The 17,934-nt window shown below is 41.1% G+C and overlaps 1 protein-coding gene across 1 annotated transcript in view; it reads left to right on the forward strand.

Moving 5' to 3' along the window:
- cdin1 (CDAN1 interacting nuclease 1) overlaps positions 1-17,934 on the forward strand; it is a 646,347-nt gene that overhangs the window by 51,870 nt on the left and 576,543 nt on the right. The window lies entirely within an intron of this gene.

A 17,934-nucleotide genomic window follows, 5' to 3' on the forward strand; every position in this document is an offset into this window, starting at 1 on the left:
TGGAACGGAGTGAACGTCACCAGTGACTGTATTTGTTGAAACGCAGGCACTATGAAGGTCTGTCTGACAGACCAAAACAAAGAAAGCGTGCATTAACAGATCGATAAAAATTAGTAGCGAGTAGCGAGCTGAATGTAGATAAAAGTAGCGGAGTAAAAGTAGCGTTTCTTCTCTATAAATATACTCAAGTAAAAGTAAAAGTATGTTGCATTAAAACTACTCTTAGAAGTACAATTTATCCCAAAAGTTACTCAAGTAGATGTAACGGAGTAAATGTACCGCGTTACTACCCACCTCTGCCTGAAGCACACATGATTGTATGTGTTGCTGGCTTGTATACCCATATCGGCTGTTCAGATTTACTTTACAAAAGAGATGTGTAGGATACTTCTCTTGTTGCCTTATTTGTATTAAATGTATTCATCCCCAGCTTCTACCAACTTCTACCGGGCGCGGCCACCACTGCTGCTCGCTGCTCCCCTCACCTCCCAGGGGATGGAACAAGGGGATGGGTCAAATGCAGAGGACAAATTTCACCACACCTAGTGTGTGTGTGACTTTCATTTAACTTAATTTGCAGCAGTCCATTGTGTCCTTGAGCAAGACACTTCACCCTTGCTCCTGATGGGTGGTGGTTAGCGCCTTGCATGGCAGCTCCCGCCGTCAGTGTGTGAATGAATGTGTGTGTGAATGGGTGAAAGTGGAAATAGTGTCAAAGCGCTTTGAGTACCTTGAAGGTAGAGAAGCGCTATACAAGTATAACCCATTTACCATAATGCAACAGAACATTTTGAAAGAAGACACATTTAGTAAGAGAAAAGACTCAAAATAATCCAAAATATTAAAAAAATACAACAACAAAAGACATATATTTGTGAAAATAAACACAGAAATTAACTGGGAATTATCAGTTAGTATTAGAGATGTCCGATAATATATGCCGATATTATTGGCCGATAAATGCTTTAAAATGTGATATCGGAAATGATCGGTATCGGTTTCTAAAAGTAAAATGTATGACTTTTTAAAACGCCGCTGTACGGAGTGGTACACGGATGTAGGGAGAAGTACAGAGCGCCAATAAACCTTAAAGGCACTGCCTTCGCGTGTCGGCCCAATCACATAATATCTACAGCTTTTCACACACACAAGAGAATACAAGGGATACTTGGTCAACAACCATACAGGTCACACTGAGGGTGGTCGTATAAACAACTTTAACACTGTTACAAATATGCGCCAGACTGGGAACCCACACCAAACAAGAATGACGAACACATTTCGGGAGAACATCCGCACCGTAACCCAACATAAACACAACAGAACAAATACCCAGAATCCCTTGCAGCATTTACTCTTCCGGGACGCTACAATATACAGCCCCCGCTACCCCCTAACCCCCGCCCACCTCAACCTCCTCATGCTCTCTCAGGGAGAGCATGTCCCAAATTCCAAGCTGCTGTTTTTGAGGCATGTTAAAAAAAAAAAAATGCACTTTGTGACTTCAATAATAAATATGGCAGTGCCATGTTGGCATTTTTTTTTTTTTTCCATAACTTGAGTTGATTTATTTTGGAAAACCTTATTACATTGTTTAATGCATCCAGCGGGGATCACAACAAAATTAGGCATAATAATGTGTTAATTCCACGACTGTATATATCGGTATCGGTTGATATCGGAATCGGTAATTAAGACTTGGACAATATCGGAATATCGAATATCAGCAAAAAAGCCATTATCGGACATCTGTAGTTAGTATCGAATAAATACTACTACCCTTGGTAATGATACTATTGATATGATATGATATGATCGCCTGCTTCTGGTATTTATGCAAAACAAAAGTCCCAAAAGTCAGCAAAGACAAAAAAAAAAAAAAAAAAAGGTACCACCTGCGTAATCTAATCAACTGCCAGCTGTGTCTCGCCGTCAGCACATGCCACGCCCCCGTCTGATGGCACTCTGTTTTCAGCACCATGGACAGAGGCGGTGACCTTTACTCCTCCATACTCACCTACCCGCCTCGTCTTGTTGAGAGTCAACTTCCCGACGTGCACGCTGACACCGAAAGTGGACGTGCGAGCCGAGCCACCACCTGGCGCTGGCACCTGCAAAAAAGGAAGACCGGGACGGGAGAAGTGCGGAGCGTCTCCAGCACAGCTTGTTGGCTTCTGACCTACAACCTCCTGCGTCCTGTACCTGCCTGCCCACCTGTCTGCAGGCCCAAGCAAACAAGTGATGAGAGGACAGTGAGGAGGAAGCGACATTGTAGTAAAGAACACTTTTTTTTTTCTTCTTGGTATCTGTCAGAGGTGGGACCAAGTCATTGTTTTGCAAGTCACAAGTAAGTCTCAAGTCTTTGCCCTCAAGTCCGAGTCAAGTCCCGAGTCAAGACAGGCAAGCCCCGAGTCAAGTCCAAAGTCAAGACTGGAAAGTCTCAAGTCAAGTCCTAAGTCCTGCATTTTGAGTTTCGAGTCCTTTCAAGTCATTTTAACCACAGACTAATATATTAACACAGATTGTGTATGCTTTTCAAACGCTGTATTTATTTATTAAAACAAGTGCATTTTAAATTGCGGGAAAGAAAATTGTGCTGACATTGCACTTCATAATAGCACTATTAACCAGTCATTTTAAACATTAACTCATTCCTTTACAGAACAAACACATTGAAAAATTAAGTGCAAATGTACTTATTTGTACAAAAGTGTTAACATTGAAAAAACATGACATATACGTGAACATAACAAAAAAGTTGTACTTTTTATATGTCAGGGCCCTATGCTGCATTGCATTTGCAAAAGACCAAATTAGCCAAGAGTCTGTCAGTCATTTGTGCACGATGGGGGAGTAGTATGATGCCACCATGGCTGAAAACTCGCTCCACTGGAGCACTGGAGGCAGGCACTGCCAAGACTCTCATGGCTACTCGGAACAGTGAAGGAAGAGTCTTCATGTTCAATGCCCAGAACAAAAGGGGGGAGAGAGTTTTTTTGGGTTGGTGCACTACTTGTAAGTGTATCTTGTGCTTTTTATGTTGATTTAATTAAAAAAAAAATATATATATATATTTCTTGTGCGGCCCGATACCAATCGATCCACGGACCAGTAGCGGGCCGCGGCCCGGTGGTTGGGGACCACTGAGGTAAACAACCAACAGTATGTCAGAAAGCTAGCTAAAACGGTACACATATTCATAATATAGTATACATTTTAACTGACCTTTATTTTACTATTTTTGTCTTTTTTTAGGTGGCTAAAATACGCGGTGCTGCTGACCGCCGTCTAACGTTACGTGTGATATATTGACTAACGTAACCCTGCTTAAAAAAAATCACTGAACAAAAAGTATGAATAAGGTAGTGAACTGCAACAGATTCCCGTGTTTGCAATAACGTTATAACGTTAGCAGTGAGTTTACAGCCTCACTGATTTAACTACACAGCAAATAAAAGTCACGTTACTTAGCCAATAAACGTTATCTTACATTCAAAACTTGCCGTTCTTTGCGCAACTTCAAATGCCGGACGAAGTTGGAAGTTGTTGCCTCTCCATCAGTAATTTTGGAACCGCATGTGTTGCATACTGCAAACCGTTTTATGTTGACCACCTCGTAATTTTTATACCCAAACAAAATTATTTTAGGTATCATTTTTTGTTCACTGGCGTGTGGTTTGGACATGTCTTCTTCGTTGGTTGTCCTGCAATTTGATTGGATGAATGCTGTGTGATGAAAACAAAGTAGATCTAATTTGATTGGCTGTTGTACTGACAGCACACCAGCTGACACACGCAACGCTGATAGACAAGTACACAATGAAAAATACGGAGCGCTCCCGAATAACTTTTTCATCTTTGGGTTTTGGGGAAAGTAGCAAGTCGTGTCAAGTCATGTCAATTCAAAAGGCTCAAGTCCAAGTGAAGTCACAAGTCATTGATGTTAAAGTCTAAGTCGAGTTGCAAGTCTTTTTACATTTTGTCAAGTCGAGTCTAAAGTCATCAAATTCATGACTCGAGTCTGACTCGAGTCCAAGTCATGTGACTCGAGTCCACACCTCTGGTATCTGTCTGATACGGTCAGCATCACATATACTGTAGATATGCACATTGACTTAGTTATAAAACTTGCATGAATACAAATAATTAAAAGAACAGATTAATACAGTGATTCTAAAACTGTGGCACGTGTACCACTAGAGATACGCGGCTGTGGAAATAATCACTTGATTAAAGTACAGTTGTAAGCTTTGCGTACTCACAGACTCACGGATATACACTCTGGAAGCCAGTTGTGCAGGGTTAAACAAAGGTTTAATGTTTTTTTTTTCCAGTTTTCACTCGTATGTTTGTCCAGACTTTTCAGTCTCACCAGTCCTCCTTCTCCTCCTGCACCCGGCCGCTCACTGTTAAAGACAACAGATGATTAGATTGACACGTACCACCTGCGCAATCTAATCATCTGACAGCTGTGTCTCGCCGTCAGCACATGCCACGCCCCCGTCTGATGGCGCTCTGTTTTCAGCACCATGGACAGAAGCGGTGACCTTTACTCCTACAAGCGCGATGATCACACTCCCTTTCCACAACAGTGTTTTATTTTCCTATGTTAAAACACAGTGTTACTGTTCAAACTGTGTGTATCGTTACAGTGGCCAAAAGTATTACCGTATTTTTCGGACTATAAGTCGCAGTTTTTTTCATAGTTTGGCCGGGCTCCAGTGCGACTTATATATGTTTTTTTCCTTTTTTATTATGCATTTTCGGCAGGTGCGACTTATACTCCGAAAAATACGGTAAATAATAATTGATAAATAAACTTCTGCATTGTTTTTAATGAATACTTAGGCCTACTACGCTACTGTGTTTTATTGTTGGTCATTACGGTGGCACTTGGATAGCCACATTTTTCTGAGGAGGTACTTGGTGAAAAAAGTTTGAGGACCACTGGATTATTAATACATAGAAAATTCCTACAAATAAACCAAAAAAACAACAACAAATAAATACATACGTAAAAATATTCAATAATGAAAAAAATGCATACATATTAAAGGGATAAAAAGCACATTAATAATAATTAATAATAATAGTATTAATAATAATAATAATAATATGTTTTTATTTTTTTTATGCATTCTAACCAGTAAATACTTTACCATGAATTGATTAACGTGGACCCCGACTTAAACAAGTTGAAAAACTTATTCGGGTGTTACCATTTAGTGGTCAAATGTACGGAATATGTACTGTAAAAAGTTAAAAAGTTAAAGTACCAATGATTGTCACACACACACTAGGTGTGGCGAAATTATTCTCTGCATTTGACCCATCACCCTTGATCACCCCCTGGGAGGTGAGGGGAGCAGTGGGCAGCAGCAGTGGCCGCGCCCGGGAATCATTTTGGTGATTTAACCCCCAATTCCAACCCTTGATACTGAGTGCCAAGCAGGGAGGCAATGGGTCCCATTTTTATAGTCTTTGGTATGACTCGGCCGGGGTTTGAACTCACAACCTACCGATCTCAGGGCGGACACTCTAACCACTAGGCCACTGAGTACTGTACTGTGCAATCTACTAATAAAAGTCTCAATCAATCAATCAATCAATCAATCAATCAATCAATCAATCAATCAATCAATCAATCAATCAATCAAAATAAATGCGATCAAAAGTCTGCTTACAATAGAGCCTATGGAAGTCGTCTATTCTGCCTACAGAGCCTACAAAGCCCTTGAAAAACATCCAAACACCTCCATTAAGGCATTTATCGGTCGATAATATCGGCCTGCCGATATTATCGGACATCTCTAATACATACACTTATATAATAAACTATCTATATATTTATGTATTTTTAAACTGTGTATACAACTAAACTAAAACAATATGTTCAAATATTTCTAAAGTATGCAAAAACAATAAAAACTAGTCAAAAAATAGAAAATAAAATGTAATCATATATATTAAAAAAAAAAAAAAAAAAAAAAATATATATATATATATATATATATATATACAGGTAAAAGCCAGTAAATTAGAATATTTTGAAAAACTTGATTTATTTCAGTAATTGCATTCAAAAGGTGTAACTTGTACATTATATTTATTCATTGCACACAGACTGATGCATTCAAATGTTTATTTCATTTAAACCATCACCCAACCATGCAAATTTTGCATTTCCTTTGGAAATCGAGGTCCCAGAGTCTGGAGGAAGACAGGAGAGGCACAGGATCCACGTTGCCTGAAGTCTAGTGTAAAGTTTCCACCATCAGTGATGGTTTGAGGTGCCATGTCATCTGCTGGTGTCGGTCCACTCTGTTTCCTGAGATCCAGGGTCAACGCAGCCGTCTACCAGCAAGTTTTAGAGCACTTCATGCTTCCTGCTGCTGACCTGCTCTATGGAGATGGAGATTTCAAGTTCCAACAGGACTTGGCGCCTGCACACAGCGCAAAATCTACCCGTGCCTGGTTTACGGACCATGGTATTTCTGTTCTAAATTGGCCCGCCAACTCTCCTGACCTTAGCCCCATAGAAAATCTGTGGGGTATTGTGAAAAGGAAGATGCAGAATGCCAGACCCAAAAACGCAGAAGAGTTGAAGGCCACTATCAGAGCAACCTGGGCTCTCATAACACCTGAGCAGTGCCAGAAACTCATCGACTCCATGCCACGCCGCATTAACGCAGTAATTGAGGCAAAAGGAGCTCCAACCAAGTATTGAGTATTGTACATGCTCATATTTTTCATTTTCATACTTTTCAGTTGGCCAACATTTCTAAAAATCCCTTTTTTGTATTAGCCTTACACAATATTCTAATTTTGTGACACACGGAATTTTGGATTTTCATTTGTTGCCACTTCAAATCATCAAAATTAAATGAAATAAACATTTGAATGCATCAGTCTGTGTGCAATGAATAAATATAATGTACAAGTTACACCTTTTGAATGCAATTACTGAAATAAATCAAGTTTTTCAAAATATTCTAATTTACTGGCTTTTACCTGTATATATATATAAAACACACAGGTTCGCTTCTCTTCTCAGCTGACTTCCAATAGATTGCATTTAGAAGACAGGTTGGCAGATGCTGTCCTTATTCCCCGCTTCTTTTCTATACCGTAATGTATTATTAATTCCCACATGCAGAAAATATTCCGGGACTGCAGAGGAACACACACACAATTTGGCAAGCAGGCAACCCTAACCTTTCCTTTTCCCCATGGCTGCATGACATCCCCTAGAAAAGATGCCCCCCTCCCCCCCCCCCCTTTTTTTTTTTTTTCTTCTTCACCCAAGTGTGGGTCGTCACTGTCAGTGGCGAGGCGAGGCGACGTTAAGTAAAGCGGGACACATGTGGCTTGGGGAAGTGTGCATGTGTGTGTGTGTTGCGTCTCTGTAAAGTCACTCATAGACTTCCTGTCACGGCTAAGTAGACAGGTGCTTACTGTTAACACCCCACTAATATCTTTATGCATATTTATGAACACCCCCCCCTCCCTCATTAATGTCACAGCTGCCAAATATTGGCAAAAAAAAGCGTATAAATAAAACAGCTTTTTAAAGATTCTGACCTGCTTAAATACGTCGCTTTTTCTCCCCCCCCCCCCACCACACACAACGGCGCCTTTGATCACGGAGCTTTTCATTACCGGCGTCTTCCAAATGTCTTTATTTGGAGACACAGCTCTTAATCCTCTCTTAAAGTGCGGTGGGAGACGTCCAAGCGTGCGCTAGTTAACAGCCACATAGGGAGGAAGGAAAAACTTTGCAGCTGGCACGGTCGTCTCCGAGGGTTTCTACGCTGATTGCCGCTTAATTCCGACTCCCGTTCCATAACTGCGTGGCGCTAGATTCCCATGAAAATTTGGCAAAGAGCGGCGGAGTGTTTCGCTCGACTTTTTCCAAGTGTGATCTCAGGCCTGATCCGGCCTTCAGATATTCCCGTTGGATTTGTTTCAAGCAAAGCCTGAAGAGAGGGTGGTTGAACATGCCGGCAATCAGCTGTTTGTGGGAATATTACACATCATTGGATTAAGAAGCTATCCTAGTTTTAAAATGTTGATTTGTGATCCCGTATGCTACCCTGCTGTTTGTGGTCGATTCATTTGTCAAAGATACACATTTCCGGATTTTTTTTTTTAACATTACGAAAAAAAAGTACTTAAAGAGGAACATTATCACAATTTCAGAAGGGTTAAAACCATTAAAAATCAGTTCGCAGTGGCTTATTTTATTTTTCGAAGTTTTTTTCAAAATTTTACCCATCACGCAATATTCCTAAAATCATAATGATCACTATAGGTGTATAAATAATAATATAGTGTTAAATAAAATCAGTCCCTTGGGCACAAAACTGAAAATAATACAGCTCTCCAAAAAGTGCACTTCTGCTGCTATTGGAACATACTAACTCCACACACTATGACACTAAGAACACCACAGTCATCAATCAACAATTCTTCCCCCCTTACATGAGAGCGAAGCCTGGCAATAATTGCATATTGCCTGTTCTGCCCTCACTATACGTGTTGAGGTTATACAGCTTGGCAGACAGCTAACAAAAAAACATCGTTTTTCAATAGACATCTTACTATCAAATTGAAACACTTTCCACCTTAAAGGGGAACTTTATCACAATTTCAGAAGGGTTAAAACCATTAAAAATCATTTCCCAGTGGCTTATTTTATTTTTCGAAGTTTTTTTCAAAATTTTACCCATCACGCAATATCCCTAAAAAAAAGCTTCAAACACAAACAAACATGGCGCATAGAACAGCAAGCTATAGCGACATTAGCTCGGATTCGGACTCGGATTTCAGCGGCTTAAGCGATTCAACAGATTACGCATGTATTGAAACGGATGGTTGTAGTGTGGAGGCAGGTAGCGAAAACGAAATTGAAGAAGAAACTGAAGCTATTGAGCCATATCGGTTTGAACCGTATGCAAGCGAAACCGACGAAAATGACACGACAGCCAGCGACACGGGAGAAAGCGAGGACGAATTCGGCGATCGCCTTCTAACCAACGATTGGTATGTGTTTGTTTGGCATTAAAGGAAACTAACAACTATGAACTAGGTTTACAGCATATGAAATACATTTGGCAACAAAATGCACTTAGAGAGTGCAGACAGCCCAATTTTCATCAATTAATATATTCTGTAGACATACCCTCATCCGCTATCTATTCTTAAAAGCTGATCTGTCCAGTTTTGGAGTTGATGTCAGCAGGCCAGGGAAGCTAGGGTCGATATTCTTCTCTTGATCATCTTCGGTGGCATAAGGGACGGTGTGAGCCAAGACATCCAGGGGGTTTAGCTCGCTCGTCTGCGGGAACAAACTGCCGCCATTGCTTGCCGTGCTACCGAGGTCCTTTGTCCCTGAATAGCTCACACACTCCGGCAGATTCAATGGGGGTCTGGCGGCAGATTTCTTTGACTTTATCGTTGGAAATGCATCTGCTTTGAGTGTCGCAGGATATCCACACATTCTTGCCATCTCTGTCGTAGCATAGCTTTCGTCGGTAAAGTGTGCGGAACAAACGTCCAATTTCTTGCCACTTTCGCATCTTTGGGCCACTGGTGCAACTTGAATCCGTCCCTGTTCGTGTTGTTACACCCTCTGACAACACACCGACGAGGCATGATGTCTCCAAGGTACGGAAAACAGTCGAAAAAAACGGAAAATAACAGAGCTGATTTGACTCGGTGTTTGAGAAAATGGCGGATTGCTTCCCGATGTGACGTCACAACGTGACGAGAGCGAATAATAGAAAGGCGTTTAATTTGCCAAAATTCACCCATTTAGAGTTCGGAAATCGGTTAAAAAAATATATGGTCTTTTTTCTGCAACATCAAGGTATATATTGACGCTTACATAGGTCTGGTGATAATGTTCCCCTTTAAAAAATGACTGTGGAGGAAGATGCTGTCAGCGCTGCCTGCAGGAGCAAAGGTCACCGCCTCTGTCCATGGTGCTGAGGACAGAGCACCATCAGACGGGGGGGGCGTGGCAGTTATAGAGGTTTATTTGAAATAAGGACAGATACAAAAACATAGACATCTGAAACAGTTATCCAATGTATGCATCATAGTGTTTGTAGCCAAAGCTCATTTACAACACCTGTCCCCAACAACAACAACAACAACACAGATCCAACATCATAAAAATAAGAAAATAAAAAATAGAATGAGTCGATAATAATGATAATAGTAATAATATAGAATAGACAAAGTGCAAAGTAGAGTTAAAAGCCAATAATAATTAAAGCTGCAAGCAGCATTGGTCGGGCCCGCGTATTTGGCAGGTGCTAGTCCTAAGTGTCCCAATACTTTTGTCTACTTTTAGTCTGAAGTGTCCCAAGACTTTTGTGTAGTGTACCTACCTTGTCTGCATTGTGTGGGCACGTTGGTGCTTCCTGCTTTTAAGCAGCCATCTTAAAAAAACAGCAGCGCAGCAGCATCAGCGCAGCGGGTCTTTGAAGGGTCATAAAATCAAAACCGGAGCAGGTATTAAAACTCTGTTCTGATATTTTATACACAAGGTTTTAATCTCTCTCCTGTGTTAGTTTGAAGCCGAAACGACAAACGCGCTCGGAGGAGATAGTTTTTGAAGGAAGGTGACCGGTTTTTACAAAAAAAATTGTTTTGAAGGGGGAATAGCAAACTTCCTGTTGATTTTTGCTGGGGGTTGTCAATTTATGAAATGTAGGTCTAAGTGAGACCTACATAGAGGTTTTTGTTTCATGTCTCTCCGACCTTTTCAGGGAGAGTTACAGGCAGTTTTGTCAGTTTTTTCATCCGAGGAGCAGTTTTTTGTGCGTTTCATTAAAAAATTGCGCTAGAGCACAATTTTGAGATTTGGGGTTAGGTTTTTTTATTAGATCACAATTTTTGCCAGTCCTGATGTGTGTGTTCAGTTCGGTGAGTTTTGAAGCATGTTAAGGGGGTCAAATTACAGCTCAAAGAGTCAAAAGTGACTGTTTTTAGTACTTTTTTTGTCTTGAAGGGGGAATTGCCAACTTCCTGTTGATTTTTGCCCAAAAATATACTATTATGAAATCTAGGTCTAAGTCACACCTACATAAAGGTTTTTGTTTTATGTCTTTCCGACCTTCCTAGTGGGAGTTACAGGCAGTCTAGTTTTTTTTTTCCGTAGAGGGCGCTAGAGCGCAATTTTGAGTTTTGTGGTTCGGTTTTTTTTAAAAAAGGCAATTTTCGCAGGTCCTGATGTGTGGGTCAAATATGGTGAGTTTTGAAGCATGTTAAGTGGGTCAAATTACAGTTTAAAGTGGCGGCGGAAGAATAAAGAATAATAAAACCTTACAAATTCAATAGGTCCTTATGTCCCATTGCATAAGGACTCCCAAAGGGAGTCCTTATACAATGGGCCATGCGGGCCCTAATAATAACACAGACAAAGTGCAGACTAGATAAAAACCAATTAGTAAAAATGAGTAAAAACTCAACTTGAGAACACGATTGTTGCTCAACCAGCCATAATTTTTGTTTGTTTTTTTGAAAGTGACAAGTGCAGGTATACTTTTCAAAGTGTCCGGTAAAGAGTTCCATAGTTGTGGTCCTTTTATTGAAAAGGCAGTTTGGGCAAAAGAGTTGTATATTCTCAAGAAAAAAAAACCCACACACAATAACATGTTTATTTCTTGTTGAAAAAGTTGTACGAATAAAGTTCTTATTAGTATTCTTCATTTTTATAATTAATATCATCATCAGTAATAATATTTTTTTATAATTAATATTAGTAGTTCGTTCTCTCAGACTTTGTAATTCGAGTATTAAATTAATGAGCATCTGTACGTAAACGAAGAAAAAATGCTTCGACGTGCAAATTACAATAAATCATAGAAAACATCCATATTCAAAACGTGAAGACTTCCGCCCCGTCGGTGAGCATAAGCAAATTAGCCCACAGGACGCACGAGTGGGGTCAGAGGTCAACCCTGACACAGGAAGACACGGCGTGACAGGCTAAGGCCACTTGGACTTCTTACCTCGGAGGCGCAGATGTTGGCGGCGGCGGCGGCGTGATTATCGCCACGGTGACCGAGGAACAGAAGCCCTGGGATGGATGCTGGTAATTACCCGGGCTCCCCTGGGAGGGAGATGACACGTGGCCGCCACTCCTGGAGATCACAGGGGCGTAATTAAAGCTGCGGTAACAGTTGTTAATAGGGCAGCTCATAAAGGTAGAGCAAGGAGGGAGGTTGTCTTTGTCCTTTCAATGTTTGTTTTTTTTACACTCTGACCTTCCTTTAAACAAGATAAAGGACGCTTTACTTGGGCAAAAATAGGCAATTAACTCCGGTCTTTAACTTTTTTCCACCCAAATAAAAAAAAACAAGCAACGCTGAATAGTCTTACTTGGTTGAAGGCAGATCTGGGCAAATTAAGGCCCGGGGGCCACATGCGGGCCGTCAAGCTTTTAAAGGCCTACTGAAATGCGATGTTCTTATTCAAACGGGGATAGCAGGTCCATTCTATGTGTCATACTTGATCATTTCGCGATATTGCCATGTTTTTGCTGAAAGGATTTAGTAGAGAACATCGACGATAAAGTTCGCAACTTTTGGTCGCTGATAAAAAAGCCTTGCCTCTACCGGAAGTAGCAGACGATATGCGCGTGACGTCACAGGTTGTGGAGCTCCTCACATCCGCACATTGTTTACAATCATGGCCACCAGCAGCGAGAGCGATTCGGACCGAGAAAGCGACGATTTCCCCATTAATTTGAGCGAGGATGAAAGATTCGTGGATGAGGAAAGTGAGAGTGAAGGACTAGATGGATTCAGATAGGGAAGATGCTGTGAGAGGCGGGTGGGACCTGATATTCAGCTGGGAATGACTAAAACAGTAAATAAACACAAGACATATATATACTCTATTAGCCACAACACAACCAGGCTTATATTTAATATGCCACAAATCCCGCATAACAAACACCTCCCCCCTCCCGTCCATATAACCCGCCGATACAACTCAAACACCTGCACAACACACTCAATCCCACAGCCCAAAGTACCGTTCACCTCCCCAAAGTTCATACAGCACATATATTTCCCCAAAGTCCCCAAAGTTACGTACGTGACATGCACATAGCGGCACGCACGTACGGGCAAGCGATCAAATGTTTGGAAGCCGCAGCTGCATGCCTACTCACGGTACCGCGTCTGCGCATCCAACTCAAAGTCCTCCTGGTAAGAGTCTCTGTTGTCCCAGTTCTCCACAGGCCAATGGTAAAGCTTGACTGTCATCTTCCGGGAATGTAAACAATGAAACACCGGCTGTGTTATCCGGCACAACAGTCAAGGGGTGCATTCTACCTGCCGCAATACACCGCTTCCCACCTACAGCTTTCTTCTTTGCTGTCTCCATTGTTCATTGAACAAATTGCAAAAGATTCACCAACACAGATGTCCAGAATACCGTGGAATTTTGCGATGAAAACAGACGACTTAATAGCTGGCCACCATGCTGTCCCAAAATTTCCTCTACAATCCGTGACGTCACGCGCAGGCGTCATTGTTCCGAGACGTTTTCAGCAGGATATTTCGCGCAAAATTTAAAATTGCACTTTAGTAAGCTAACCCGGCCGTATTGGTATGTGTTGCAATGTTAAGATTTCATCATTGATATATAAACTATCAGACTGCGTGGTTTCAGTAGGCCTTTAAATCTGGCCCGGCGGACATTCCCAAATATTTTTTTTAGATGTTTAAGATGGAAACTGTAGCTGCCATTATGATGTGCAGTCATGTTTTGTAATGACCGCAAGTCTTGAACTATACAAAGTATTTCAATGGTTGGAATCTGCGCTTTTGGATGACATACCAGTTACTATGGTAATCTAATTAGTTACTATGGTCATCTAATTAGTTGCTATGGTCATCTAATTAGTTACTATGGTAATCCACGTCACAGCAGCTCATAGGAGGCACCAAGCAGTGTAGGCGGGAAGCGTTTCCATAGACGCGGAAGGAGATTTTCACAACAAAGTTCTAAATCTTAGTGATATATCAGATTGTAGGTGGGGTTTATTTTGTACCCTTCGCGTTCATATTCCACTGTTTGTTGCGTTTCACTTGATTGTAAAATATGTCGATCGAAAGGGGGTGTGACATTTATATTTAGTCAATATTCAGTGTTTTATCGTTCATAGAAACATGTCAAATTCCATTACGTTTTTTAAGGCGGTTTTAGCATTCAATCAGACATTATTGTGAGGTTTTGTATTAATGTCCCTAAAAATAGATATACCGGCCCCCAGACACATTTTTTTTCTCTAAATGTGGCCCTCGAGTCAAAATAATTGCCCAGGCCTGGTTTAAGACCTGGTGTGACATTTATATTTAGTCAATATTCAGTGTTTTATCGTTCATAGAAACATGTCAAATTCCATTACGTTTTTTTAAGGCGGTTTTAGCATTCAATCAGACATTATTGTGAGGTTTTGTATTAATGTCCCTAAAAATAGATATACCGGCCCCCAGACACATTTTCTTTCTCTAAATGTGGCCTTCGAGTCAAAATAATTGCCCAGGCCTGGTTTAAGACCTGGTGTGACATTTATATTTAGTCAATATTCAGTGTTTTATCGTTCATAGAAACATGTCAAATTCCATTACGTTTTTTAAGGCGGTTTTAGCATTCAATCAGACATTATTGTGAGGTTTTGTATTAATGTCCCTAAAAATAGATATACCGGCCCCCAGACACATTTTTTTTTCTCTAAATGTGGCCCCCGAGTCAAAATAATTGCCCAGGCCTGGTTTAAGACCTGGTTTCTTCAAGCAAAAACCTTTATACACAAAAATACAATATGTCATCCCCCTAAGAATAAGATTTTAATTTTACAATAAAACAAGTAACATTAGGAGAAAAAGTTGCGAAATAAAGTTATAGTTATAAAATAGATCAAGTTTTTTACCGACAAAAACATGGTTGTGCAATGGGATCACCTGTATCCCCAATAGTAGAAAACCTTTGCATGGAGGACATGGAAAAGAGAGCTCCTTTAAGGGAACAACACCAAGTCATTGGTACAGATATGTGGATGATGAATGGGTGAAAATTAGAAACCAAAAAGTGCAAGCCTTCACCAAGCACATTAACTCGGTGAACATCAAGTTCACACGTGAGGATGTCAAAGACAGTAAGCTGCCCTTTTTTGGACTGGGATTCTAACGACTGGGTCGCATGTCTATGCGGAGGTCGTCCTCCCAAAATGCACACGGAAAACTCCGGACGAAGCGTGCAGGTAGGAAATGATTTATTTGCGTAAATCATGCAGGAAAACCAGGAAAAAACTAAAACGTGCCGATAACATGGGTGGCAAAGCTAAGGAAGAGCCTAGCGTGGAAGCTAGAATACAAACAGGAATCAATAATCAAAACTATAGCCGTCGTTAGCTGTTGCGTGATGCAAACAAGGATGCCAGACTGATTGTGGAAAGAAACGGGAATAAATAGCTCTCTGATTAGTGCCCAGGAGCAGGTGAGCGTCCGGAACACTAATCAGAGGCAGGTGAGACTAATCTGCAGTCATGGCAACTGAAACACCAGTGACGTGCGGTGAGGTTGATGGCTCACTGACTTCCTCACAGTCAGATTTACAAACATATGAACCCTAAAGAGTATCTTATTCACCATTTGATTGGCAGCAGTTAACGGGTTATGTTTAAAAGCTCATACCAGCATTCTTCCCTGCTTGGCACTCAGCATAAAAGGGTTGGAATTGGGGGTTAAATCACCAAAAATGATTCCCAGGCGCGGCGCCGCTGCTGCCCACTGCTCCCCTCACCTCCCAGGGGGTGAACAAGGGGATGGGTCAAATGCAGAGGACAAATTTCATTACACCTAGTGTGTGTGTGACAATCATTGGTACTTTAACTTAACTTTAACTTTACACATACAAACTGTAGCACACAAAAAAGCACATTTAATTAAAAAAACGTTATTATGGTCTTACCTTTACGTATAAATGCGCCGCTGTTGTGCTGGATTAATGAACCCCCTGATGGGAGTGTTATATCAACTAAAGCCCTCACTTCAACTTTCCACGTGCAAGATTTAATCTATTTAAAAAAGTGTAACCGAGGGTTTATAAATGTCGCCTATACTGTATGAAACTACAAAATAACAAACACGGAGGCTCCAGTTTACACGAGGACCACTTTATTTACCTTCTTTCAAAAACCTCCGCAACGTGACATCACTTCCGCTCTTAGCGCCTTCAAAATAAGAGCTCAAGGCATATACTGTATAACAGGAACTTAACATCACAAAGAGGAAAGCCCATAAAAATAGGTTACAAAAGTTATTTAATAAGAAGCCAAAAAGTGCAACAACAATAATGTTCGTGTTGGAGGAGTTGTGAATTAGGTACACCTGCAGTCTGCAGGTGTACCTAATGTTGTGGCCCTGCAGTCATTCACAACTCCTCCAACACGAACATTATTGTTTTTGCACTTTTTGGCTTCTTATGAAATAACTTTTTTAAATAGATTCAATCTTGCACGTGGAAAGTTTAAGTGTGGGCTTTAGTTGGTATAACACTCCCGTCAGGGGTTGCCGTGCATTCTACGGCGGGGGTGCAGGAGGCGAGCCTCAGCCAGTGCGTCTTTTGCAGCCGTTTTATGATCGCTCAGCACAAGAAATACGTTACACACATACAGTTGTTGACAAAATACACTGTACATTATATACCTCAGCTAACTAAACTATAGAAATGTATAATATAGTTCATATAGCAATACGGTCTCACTGCACAGCAGGCCAGCAGTTAGCCGAGTCCGTCCATGTTGAGGCACTGAGTGACGTGCCTCGACTGGCTGCTGTTCACCGCACCGTCTCTTCTCAGTATTTGAACGGCAAATGTGAAAATTCAGCGATTTTGAATAAAAATAATCTAAAACTGGTGAAGTTAAATGGAAAATAACTTTATAGTATAATCACTGGATACATTTAACAATTTAATATATATTTTTTTCTTTTTACATTTTTTTTCTTTCCATGATGGCAGGTGAGGCCCCGCCTCACCTGCCTCTAGTGACTGCACGTCACTGTGAAACACAAACCCAAGGGTGCAAAAAAAACAGAACTGAGGTAGTCAAAACAGAACAACGGATCATAACAGTGATGTCCACATTGGAGAAAACGGGCCGAACACTCACACATACCAATCAATACCCACTTTTTTGACTAACACCACCCACTGGAACACAAACTGAGCGTTTTTCAAAACCCTACAACACAGAGATGATAATGTTCCTACCAGCCCATAGGCCAAAGAGAAAGAGCATAGGAATTTGAGGGAAGCCCTCAAAAACTGTGGTCACCCCAGCTGGTCGTCTGTGAAAAGTTCATTCAGTTCCAGAAATAACTAGAACAGAGTGGATGAGGAGGAAAAAGATGACAGATGCAAACACATTGTCATTCCATATGTATCAGGTCTATCTGAGAAACTCAGAAGAGTGTTTAACCAACACAACATCCCAGCACACTTCAAACCAGGCAACACCCTGAGACAGAGGTTGGTGCATCCTAAAGACCGCACACCCCACACCCACTAAAACAATCTGGTGTATGCTATCCAGTGTAATGATGAATGCACTGATTCATTTATCGGGGAAACAAAACAACCACTAAGCCGACGCACGGCATAGCATAAACTGGCAAACTCTTCAAGCCAAGACTCAGCTGTCTACCTGCACCTCAGGGAGAAACAGCACTCCTTTGAGAACAAAAATGTACAGATTATGGACAGGGAGGACGCATTGGTACGAAACAGGAGTGAGGGAAGCCATCTATGCCAAGGTTGAAAAACCATCCATGAACAGAGGAGGTGGTCTGCCACACCACCTGTCTCCCACATACAACACCGTCCTTTCAACAATTCCTAAAAGACTCT

This window comes from Nerophis lumbriciformis, linkage group LG08, assembly GCF_033978685.3.
Source record: "Nerophis lumbriciformis linkage group LG08, RoL_Nlum_v2.1, whole genome shotgun sequence".
NCBI classification, from domain to species: domain Eukaryota; kingdom Metazoa; phylum Chordata; class Actinopteri; order Syngnathiformes; family Syngnathidae; genus Nerophis; species Nerophis lumbriciformis.